Source organism: Neofelis nebulosa, chromosome 2, assembly GCF_028018385.1.
Source record: "Neofelis nebulosa isolate mNeoNeb1 chromosome 2, mNeoNeb1.pri, whole genome shotgun sequence".
Taxonomy (NCBI): Eukaryota; Metazoa; Chordata; class Mammalia; order Carnivora; family Felidae; genus Neofelis; species Neofelis nebulosa.
In genome coordinates this window covers 151,730,286-151,742,016 of record NC_080783.1, presented here as the reverse complement: position 1 = coordinate 151,742,016, position 11,731 = coordinate 151,730,286, and positions in this window count along the sequence as shown.

Below are 11,731 nucleotides of genomic sequence, written 5' to 3'. Positions count from 1 at the left end.
CACAGGGTGACTTCTCCAATATGGAGGGCGATGAACACAATTCATGAGGGGGACAGAGGGTCAGATGGGGGCAGGATACCTAGGGGGGGTGGGTGGTGAAGGGTGTTAAAGCTCTCTCGGGAGGCAGCAGAAGACCGAGGAAGCTGAGGCACACCCAAGATGTTCTGTTCCCTACCTCAGAAGGCCATCCCAGCAAAAATAAATAAAACTCATTTTTTATTGAATGTGCAATAATGTTCTCACTTCAAAACTTCAGGGCCAGAAGACTTCTATGGTGAATACTATCAAACAACTAAGGAAGAAATAATACTAATCCCACAAAAACTTATTTAAGCATACAGAAGAAGAAGAAATACTTTCCGACAGATTTTATGAGGCCAGCATAACCTCGAAATCAAGATCTGACAAGGTTTTTACAAGAGAAGAAAATTACAGATGAATATGTTTCCTGAAGATGGATATAAAAATCCTTCACAAAATATTAGCAAATTAAATCCAGAAATATATAAAAGAGAAAACATACCATGAACAAATAAATGGATTTGCTCCAGGAATGGAAGGTCAGGTCAACATTTGAAAATCAATCAATGTAATTCACATTAGCAGAAGATGGGTGGGGGGGGGGGGGGAACAGGGAGGATCATTTAAATAGAAGCCGGAAAAGGGGTGCCTGGATGGCTCAATCAGTTAAGTGCCCAACTTCAGCTCAGTGAGTTCAAGCCCAGTATTGTGGCTGCTTCAGATCCTCTGTCCCCTTCTCTCTCTGCCCCTCCCCTGCTCATTCTCCTTCTCACTCTCTCTCTCAAAGTAAATAAACATTAAAAAAAAAAAAGCAGGAAAAATAATTGGCAACACCAATCTATGATTAAAAACTCTCAGCCAACTAAGAATAAAAGGGAATTTCCTCACTCTGATGAAGATATCTAAGAAAAACCTATAGCTAACGTCATATTTAAATGTCAAAGGTTAAGATTGGAGACAAGGTAAATATGACTCTTCTTATTACTTCATTTTACCATTGTATTAGAAGCTCTAACTAGTGCAATAAAGGAAGACAAATACATAAAAGACATAACCATTGAAAAAATAATAAAACTGGCATTAGAAATAGACAATATAAGCCCCACGAATCCACAAAAATGACAACTGGTAAGTGAATTGAGTAAGGTTACAGAATACAAGGTCAATATTAAAAATCAATTTCATTTCTATATATTAGCAATGAACAATTGGAGCATGAAATTTAAAAAAATGCAATATACAATAGTACCAAAAAAATCAAATACCTAGGAAAAAATTTAATAAAAATATGCAAAAGCACTATACCGAATGCTATAAAACACAGCTCAGTAAAGTTAATAAAGACATAAATAGGTGGAGAGATATATCATACCCATGGGTTGGAAGACTATAGTGTTTCTATGCCCATTCTTCCCACACTTACATATATCTTTTACCCAGTGCAATCTCTATCAAAATTCCAGCAGGCTTTTTTGAAGCAATTGACAAGTTAATTCTAAACATCAAATGGAATATGACAGATACAGAATAGTATAATACATCTTTAAAAAAGGAATAAGCCAGAGGACTTATATTACCTGATTCCAAGACTTACTATAAACCACAAAAATCAAGATACCATGGTACTAATACAGACTATCAAATCAATGGAAAAGTCAGTCAAGAAATAGACCCTCAGAGGGACCAAACATAAAAGACTCTTAAATACAGAGAATAAACTGAGGGTTGCTGGAGGGGTTGTGGGTGTGGGGGGAGATGGGCTAAATGGGTAAGGGGCATTGAGGAAGACACTTGGGATGAGCACTGTGTGTTGTACATAGGGGATGAATCACTGGAATCTACTCCTGAAATCATTATCATACTATATGCTAACGAACTTGGATATAAATTAAAAAATAAATAAGTAAAATATAAAAAAAAGAAAAGGAAAGAAATAGACCCTCATATATAAGGCTAATTGATTTTAGACCACAGCACCAATTTAATGGGGAACGAACTTCTTTTTAACAAATGGTTTGGGAACAACCAGATAGCTATATGAAAAACTTATAACAGATCTGAGTCCCTATTTCACTCCATGCACAAAAGTTAATTCTAAATGGATCACAGACATAAACAAACAAACAAACAAAAACCAAACCCAGAACCATAAAGCTTCTAAAAGAAAACACAGACACAAGAGAATGTTTTTACAAACCTGAGCTAAGCAAAGATATCTTGGACAGGACATGAAAAGCAATACCCATCAAAGAAATATTTGATAAATTAGACTTGATCAAAATGATTTTTTTCTGCTTATCAAAAGACACCATTGAGGAAATGAATTCCCACAAATTGGGAAAAACTATTTAAAACACCTATGTATATTGTATGTCTATTTGAAAGGACATGTAAATATATAAACACATAAAGAATACATAAACAAGTCCTACAAATCAAGAATAAAAGGACAGCTAATTTTAAAAGAGCGAAAGACTGGGACACTTTACAAAAGAATATAAACAAATGGTCAATAAGTGCCCATCAGTGCTCAATATCAGGAAAATGCAAATTAAATCCACAATATGATACCACTTCACACCCATTATAGTGAAGAAATTTTTAAATATTGAAATATCCTCACCAAATATCAGTAAGGATGTGGAGCAGCTAGAACTCTCATAGTGGTGGACGTGTACAATGGGGCGACCACTTTAAAGAACTGCATGGCAGTTTCCTGTAAAGTCAAATACACATCCATCCTATAAACCTGGAAATCCATCCTAGAGACTTACCAAGAGAAAATTATCCACAAAAAAATTGCACCAGACTGTCCATAGGCCAAAACTTGGAAACAACTGAAGTGGCTATCAACAAAACAATGGGAGCACCTGGGTGGCTTGAACTGGATATCCAGCTTCAGCTCAGGTAATGATCTCTCAGTTCATGAGTTCGGACCCTGCATCAGGCTCTGCACTGACAGTGAGGAGTCTGCTTGAGATTCTCTCTCTCTCTCTCTCTGCCCTACCCACTTGCATTCTCTGGCTCTCTCTCTCCAAATAAACAAATAAACTTTAAAAACAATCCAAAACAATGGATAAACAAATTGTATTATATTCATAAAACAGAATGCTACTCAGTAATAAAACAGTGAAGTACCAATTCAAGCGACAACACAAATGAATTCCAAAAACATTAAGATGAGAAAAAGAATCCTGATGCAAAAATATCCTGCCTGTTTTCATTTGTCTGAATTCTAATAATGGGCAAAACCAATCTATGGAGATGGAAGTAGGAAGTGGTTGAATTCAAGCATGGGGTGGGACCTGATGAGGAGACATGAGCAAACTTTGAGGGTGGTGAAAATGTTCTGTGTTTGGTGGGAGCAGTGCTTCCAGGGTTGGAAAGAATTGTCAGAGCTCATCAAATGAACAACTGAGATGTGTGCATTTCATGGTATGTTAATTATATGCCAATTAAAAATTTTAAATTCCGGGGCGCCTGAGTGGCTCAGTCGATTAAGCGTCCGACTTCGGCTCAGGTCATGATCTCACGGTCCGTGGGTTCGAGCCCCGTGTCGGGCTCTGTGCTGACAGCTCAGAGCCTGGAGCCTGTTTCAGATTCTGTGTCTCCCTCTCTCTCTGACCCTCCCCCGTTCATGCTCTGTCTCTCTCTGTCTCAAAAATAAATAAACATTAAAAATTTTTTTTTTAATTTTAAATTCCAAATCAGCAAGCATATATTACAAACCTACTATTTAGAAGGCACTACTGGAAAAATGCCACATGTTTGAAGTTGAGAGGAAGATAGATAGATACACACCTTTAGCCACGTAGCCCTATTTCTGCCAGCTGGTTAGTTAACAAAAGTTTTATGAAACCTGTATAGTTCACACCTAATACACAATTAGGAAATAGTTTTGTTCTTAAAACTCAGACGAAAAAAACCAACTAGGCTTATTCCTACACCTAAATGAAAAACACCTGCCAAGAAATTAGTTTCCTTGAAATAAAAACCCAAGGCCATCAAGCAGGTAGGAAACTCTAGAAGTAAATAAAAGGTCAACAGGGGAGGGAGGATAGGATTGATCACCCAAAGGCCCTTTGGCTAGGACACCTGTGACTTCTCCTAGTCATAAAGTGACTGACTTTCTCGTTGTCACTCGTGGCTCCCAGAAAGTTTCTCATCACAAAGACCAAGGCCTTCTCCAATTCACACTCTGCAAGTAAAATAGTGGGAGAACCTATTCAGTGAGCTTTGAAAACCCAGAAGGAGGTAATTTCTGTGACTTAATGACTTAGTTATTGCAATGGGGGGGGTGGTGGTGAAGGGGGCTCTTTATGAAAGCGTTTGAACTTGTTACCCTGATCAGTTTATATTTGTATTTTTGTGAATTTTTGGCTGCTGCTTAACTTAAATATTTTGTTTTAAGATGAAATTAGTGAATTTAAGTATATTCTGGGATCAAGCCTAGCTTTGCGTTTGTTTTTTTTTTTTTAATTTTTTTTTTAACATTTATTTATTTTTGAGACAGAGAGAGACAGAGCATGAACGGGGGAGGGTCAGAGAGAGAGGCAGACACAGAATCTGAAACAGGCTCTAGGCTCTGAGCAGTCAGCACAGAGCCCAACGCGGGGCTTGAACTCAGGAACCGCGAGATCATGACCTGAGCCAAAGTCAGACGCTTAACCGACTGAGCCACCCAGGCGCCCCTACCTTTGCATTTGATTAAACATCTTCGCCATGATTTATTTATCGTTCTGGAGGCTGTCTATGATTGAGGAAACATTGTGCACTATTTTTTAACCTATCTAGAAGCCATGGGGACATACCACTTGGTACACAGGTGCCCAATAAATATTTGTTGAATGAATAAATGAATAAATGTCATGGTCAAAACCAATACTTCATAATGATGTATCTCAAATCCAGAGCTGAACATAGTTCAAAACAGTGTTCAGGGGTGCCCTGGGTGGCTCAGTCGATTGAGCATCCGACTTTTGATTTTGGCTCAGGTCATGATCCCAAGGTCATGGAATCAAGCCCCGTGTCAAGCTCTGCACTGAGCATGGAGCCTGCTTGGTATTCTCTCTCCCCCTCTCTCTCTCTCTCTCTCTTTCTCTCTCTCTCTCCCTCTGCCTCTCTCCCCATTCACACTCTCTCTTTCTCCCCCTCTAAAAGAAAAATAAATAAATAAAATAATGCATGGATTATGGGCTCTGGAATCATCTCCAAAGTTTTGATTTCCCACTTCCAAAATTATGAGGTTATGAGATGATGGGCAAACTTCCTAATTTTTCTAAGTCTCAATTTTGTCCTTTGTAAAATGGGGATTAAGAGCCATTCCCACTTAATATAATTATAATATAGATAATATTTACAATGCATTTTATAGCTGGCCTGTAAAAATCACCCAACAAGTACTTGCTGCTATTATTTTTAAGGTGTTTTCCATCACTGTTTTATATTATTTTGTTATAGTATAATAGCTAACAGCACAAACTCTGGAGCCCCCTCCTCTGGTCATTAGTTTTCACATCTATAAGTCATAGTGATAGGACCTACTGCATAGGAGTGTAATCAGGACCAAATAAGTTAACAAGTGACATGCCCACAACTGTAAAAACATCAGTAGAGTTAGTTGTTCAAATTGGTGGTGATGGCATTAAGCGGTATGTCTTACTGGGTAAGTGTGCTTTCAGTGTTGCCTGGATTTGAACCCCAGCTCTGTCCGTTACTTTGCTATGTGCTCTCAAACACGTTAATTAACCATTCTGTGCCTCAGTTTCCTCGCGTGCAAAGAGAAAATAATAATAGTACCCACCACATGAAATTGTAGTTAGGATCAATGGGGAGAATATGTGTAGAGCACTTAGATTAGGGCCCGGCAGAGAACAAGTAACGCATATTCATGGTATTGTTATGGAGTGACTGTCATCACCATCATCATTTCTGCCAGAGGAACCCCTATTTATAGTCTGAAAACATAAACAGATAAAAGCTCCGTCTAAAATGAAGGCATAGGCAGGATTCTCACAGAGCACGTCTTTTGTTCACAAACATAACAGTTCACTCTTCTAAGGTCCTACATCTCTGAGATGTCTTCTCATTTCCCTAACCATCCAGATAGCTCAAAACATCCCACCATCAAAGGCAACCCTTCTGCATTAGCTTTGGAGGCCATTTTCTCACTAACTCAGTTATTACTTTTTTATTATTTTATTTTATTTTATTTTATTTTATTTTATCTAATTTTGAGAGAGAGAGAGAAATAGAGCACAAGTGGGAGGGAGAGAGAAAGAATCTCAAGCAGGCTCCATGTTCAGCACGGAGCCCAACATAGGGCTCGATCCCGTAACTCTGGGATCATGACCTGAGCCAAAATGAAGAGTCGGATGCTCAACCCACTGAGCCACCCAGGTGCCTCTAGTTATTCCTTTAAAACTAAAAGTATAATAACTGCAAATCCTTCCCTGTGAAGATCAAGATATGTGATTTCTGATCCTGAAATTGCCACCAAATTAAATGTCCTTGGCTAACTCATCAGTTCTCTGAGTCGTGCACATTCTTCCTCAGTAAGCACGTCCACAAACTAACCTATAAACTTATATACGCCCAAGGCTGTGCATAAAAAATAAACCAACTCAGGGCACCAAACAAATACTGTGCATTGTTATAATTATTATCATTAAAATTCCAAGGAACTGCATCAGGGATGTGGTTGCTGTGGACCCTCAGCATTATTGGCCAAAGCTGGCCATTGTAAATCTGCTGTGCCCCCTTAACTCTGTCAAGTGGGCAAAACATTATTCAATAGTTACCAGGAAAAAAAAAAACAGAATTAAACACAACAAAGCTGAGCTGGAAGAGCTATTAGAGACCACTCTGGATAAGGATAGAAAATGAGAGTAAAATATGTTAAATAGCTTGACCAACACTATAAATTTTTTCAGGTAAATTTATCAGTAAGATAATAGTGATAGTAATAAGAATATTTTATTCAGAAAGGCTTTGCAGTTTTCATAGCACTTTTAGACATATTGTATTTGATCCTCATGGCAACTTGATGAGGCAGAAAAAAAGTAAGTATTATTATCTACATTTTATAGGTAAGGAAACAGGTTAAGAGTGGTTACATGATTTAACCAAAGTAACCTGGCATATACAGAGCACAGCAGAGATCAAAAGTCAGTTTACCTGGATTCCTGTCTCCTGCTTTTATCTACTGTCTTAGACTGTAATAGCAAGTCACCAAAAACAACAACAACAACAACAACAACAACAACAACAACAAAAGCTATGTGCTATTATGGTCTGAATGTGTACCCTCAACATTCACATGGCAAAATCCTAACTCCCAAAGATCATTAGGAGGAGGAAATTTTGGGAGATGCTTAGGTCATACAAATGGAGCCCTCATGAATGGGATTGGTGCCTTATAAACGAGGCTCCAGAGAGATCCCTAGCCCCTCCCACCACGTGAGGACACAGCAAGAAGGCACTAGCTATGAACCAGGAGGAGGGCCTCCAGCAGAACATGATCCTGTTGGTGACATGTTCTTAGACTTCCCAGAACAGTGAGAAATAAATGTGTATTGTTTACAAGCTGCCTGGTCTGTAGTGTTTTGTTACAGCAGCCTGTAAGATTAAGACATTATGTTTCAAGTGTGTGGCTTTACTATTTGCTTTGTGGTAGGAAGAATGCAGAATCTTTCTTATGCATTTTCCTAGTATTGTAGAGACAGAGGGATCTCTGAGACTTTATCTGTTTTATCCTCCTGTATCAAAGCAGGATTTCACATAGGTCATATCTGGCAGACCAGGCATCTATTTGAAGATAGAGTGTTTTCAAAATCCTCAAGGAATGTAATTTCAACCAACTTCATCCACAATATATTTTTTTACAAAATAATTTGACCAAATTGCTAAGTCTTTTATACTCTGCCTAATATTTTATGGAATTTGTAGAAAACTAAGATTTCTTTTGTATTCTCATTCAGAACAATCCAGCTATTCTAAAAGTGATAAGTATGTTTGAGCATCAATATATATTTTGTTTTAAAATACCAAAACTTAATGGTGGTTTACATACTTATAAAGGGCCCAGATTAACCTATTCCTATTAGCAAGTGACTTGAGCCAATAAATGCCCTTAACTTTTTAGTCATTCTGACACTAAGTGCCTGGTTTAAATGCAGCATATGCAGTGTGTGTGTGTGTGTGTGTGTGTGTGTGTGTGTGTGCGCGCATGTAGCAGGCAGCAGATGTTGGCCCTTTCATAAGGCAGAGATAATAGAGAGAGGGAGGAGGTCTTTCCCTGGCCACACAGACCACAGACATGTGGCATTACTGTGGCCAGCCTAGCAAGAGATAGTCAATGATACACTGGCAGGATCCAAGGGGATTGGGAATGCAGCCCACTGCTCTAAGGAGTCTTCTTCTTCACTTGCCCAGTGGTCCAGTCACATAAAAGACACAGAAAACCCTTGAAATTAAGGCTCCTAGGAGCTAGTAGATCAGGCCACCATGACCTAGAGACAGAAAAACCTATGCCAGTCAGTCATAGTCCTATTGATGCCTAAGGATACCCTGTGCCTTCAGATTGAGCAGCTGTTCCTTTACTGTGATGTCCACCATTATTGACAGATTACATTTCAGAGAAGTGCCACCCACCCTAATAGAAAGCTGCCAGCTCCAGCCCCTGTCACACATTAGTCCTTAGTCACCAGAAGGGGAAGTATGGTGCTCGAAGTGTCTGGCTGACTGGTCCTGCATTAGAGATGAACAGTCACAGTCTGAGGGGCTAATGGCAGGTACAAAGACCAGATTCTAGGCCATTTTGTCAACTTACTGCCTTGTCCTAACCCCTGGCTCCTTTCTTGGGATATCAATAATCTAAGAGACCACTGCCATTAAACTGGGCACGGCGAGAAACTGGTGCTTTCCATTACCTGATGTCTATATCTTCCTTTGTTTCCAGGCTTCTATCAGCCAGAGTCTGATAAAAAGTCTGCAAACCCAGGATTTCTCTTGATCTCAACTATGTGCCATCATCATTGTCTACCTGTCTTGCTGAGTACTGAATTCCCCTTGCTCTAATATCAACCACTACAAATTCTTAGGTAAGTTCATTTAGCAATAAACCTGAGGAGTGGGCCCCATGTTGCAAATATGATTACACATAATGCAGAATTTACATTTTATGTCCTTATCTCTCTCCAAACTCAAGACAAGATGTTCTACAAGTATATGGGCACCAACTCAGAGAAGGAGGCCATCAAGCTTTTCATTCCCCCTATAAGGGTCCCAGATCTTTCTAAAAAATGGGTACTTCTGCCAGGAAACCCCAGTGATCCATGTGAATATTACCTAAGAACATTATCAGTGCCCAATGATCCAGAGGCTCCAAAAAGACAGTCTTTACAAAATGAGATGTCCAGGACACCTACAACCCTATTGATATCTGATGGTAAGTAAAAGGTGACCTTTCAACTTTACCACAACCCAGCTTTCACTGAAAAACATCTTAAACATCTTAACCTCCTGAAACTAAGGAGACATGACCTGATCATATGCCAACATGCTCGGTCTAGCTGACATTTCATGATCCAGAGACTTTATCAACTACCCAATGCTACCACCTCCAGGTCAATTCTAAGATATGTGTATTTGAAAACACTGAGGTGGTGTTCTGGAATAAAATCTGTCCACCAGAAGGTTCCCAGAAGGGAGTTCTGCCCCAGATGTCATTAGGGCAACCCGACACCGAGCCACTCCAGGTTACACGGGTCTCTGTCTTTGGCCACTTATTCTCTACTGTTTTTGTATATTTTTCTCTAGTAATTTTGTTTTCTGGTGTGGCCCAAAGGCCACTGCTGCATCCCAGGAAAGGAAGACTTTATTTTTCTTTACTCCAAACATCATGCACTCTCCAATATGGCGAGTAGGTCTAGAGAGGTTTAGTACCAGGAGCCTCTATTTCCACTTGAGTTGGTATTCTTCTGGATGTCTGACTCCTGAAAATCTCATATTGCCTCTTAGCTTATCCCATTACAGGCTATTAGACTATAGCAGGTGACATTGTTCTGGAATCCTGGGGTAGGGGGGGATGTCATCATTTTTCAAGCACTTTTCCTTTTCCATTTCACAAGTATCAGGTACGTCAAAATAGTAGATAAAAAAGCCCTACATTAGAAACAAGAATATGAGAGATTTCATCTCCACCAACCTGTTACTGCCACCCCTGCTTACTGAAGAGATTTCCTGCTTCTGTGGACTGTTGTGCTACAGAAAATTCAACTGCAGCTCCTGGAAGGTCTCGAAACTCATAAGAGAACTGTTTAATATTGTCCAAGTTTTGATTTACCCATCCTAAGGCTAACAATCAATTATTATAAATTGGATCCTTGAAGATAACTGTCCAGTTCCCACTACCCAGTTCCCACACATAGCAAACCCAGCCACATCCTTGGCTTATGTAACTCACCACACTCTTCAACCCACAGCACTCCTTTTAACAGCAACTAGAGCTTCCAGCCATATGAACCCTCCCTTTCCTCATATTACATTCAGTAGGAAACAACGTGTCCTTAGAATGACCCTTAGGAAATCCATGGGTAAGCCGAGGAGTGGGATCATCATTTAACAGAAGTTCTTGGATACGCTGTTTCATGGGAGGCAGTCTGGCTTTTCTCTAAACCCATACATACCACTAAGCCCCAGAAAGAAGCTGGGGAGGGATATATGTGGTTTTTCACTAATGCTTTTGGTCTTCCAAGTACAATTTCTTTTTTCCCTGAACATCCTCCTCGTATTCTGCTTACCATACTCTACTTAACAAAGGGAGTACTCAGGAAGGAAGCACCAGTGTCTCAGTCCATTCAAGCTGCCGGCACAAAGCTCTATAGACTGGGTGGCTTATAAATGATAGAAATTTCTGTCTCACAGTTCTGGAGGCTGGAAGTCTGAGATCGGGGTGCCAGCATGGTCCAGTTCTAGTGAGAGCCCTCTTCTGGGTCTCAGATGGTATCTTCACACAGCAGACAGCAGAAGGAAGGAAGATTCAGTAATCGTTATAAGGGCACTAATTCCAATCGGGGAGGCTCCACCCTCATGATTTCATCTAATCCCAATTACCACCCAAAGGCCCCACCTCCAAACACCATCACATAGTGTGTGTGTGTGTGTGTGGGGGGGTGCTCAACATATAAATTTGGGGGGACACAAATATTTAGTCTATAACACCAAGATCCACTGTACACTGAGACGTGTTGGCCAGCTTGAATACTTGATCATTTGAAAAGTGCACAGCCCAGACTGCTAGACATAGGAGTTTAACTCTACCATCACATCATTCCTCATCAGGTCTTAACTCTGCATGTATCAGGAAAACTCCAGCCCATTTATACCTTCAAGCTAGTTCAGTACTCTCAACAACTATAATATTTTACCCCCTATTTGCCCTAAACTTGTCTTATCTTATTTCTGTAACATAGAGAAGATAGTTTCACCTGTTTTCAATGTGTTCCCTAACACTGAAAATGTAGTCTCAATCTCATTTTTAAGTATATTAACTAGGATTATGTATTCCATAACTGATAGTATCTAGTTTAAAAGGTAGCTTTCTCTCTATAGAGGACATTTTCTTGATTTGGGTCTTCAATCGGGCTACCCATTATCAGTTCATAAGATCCATGACTATTTTTCCAGAAAGTTTAAGTAGACTCTTAGA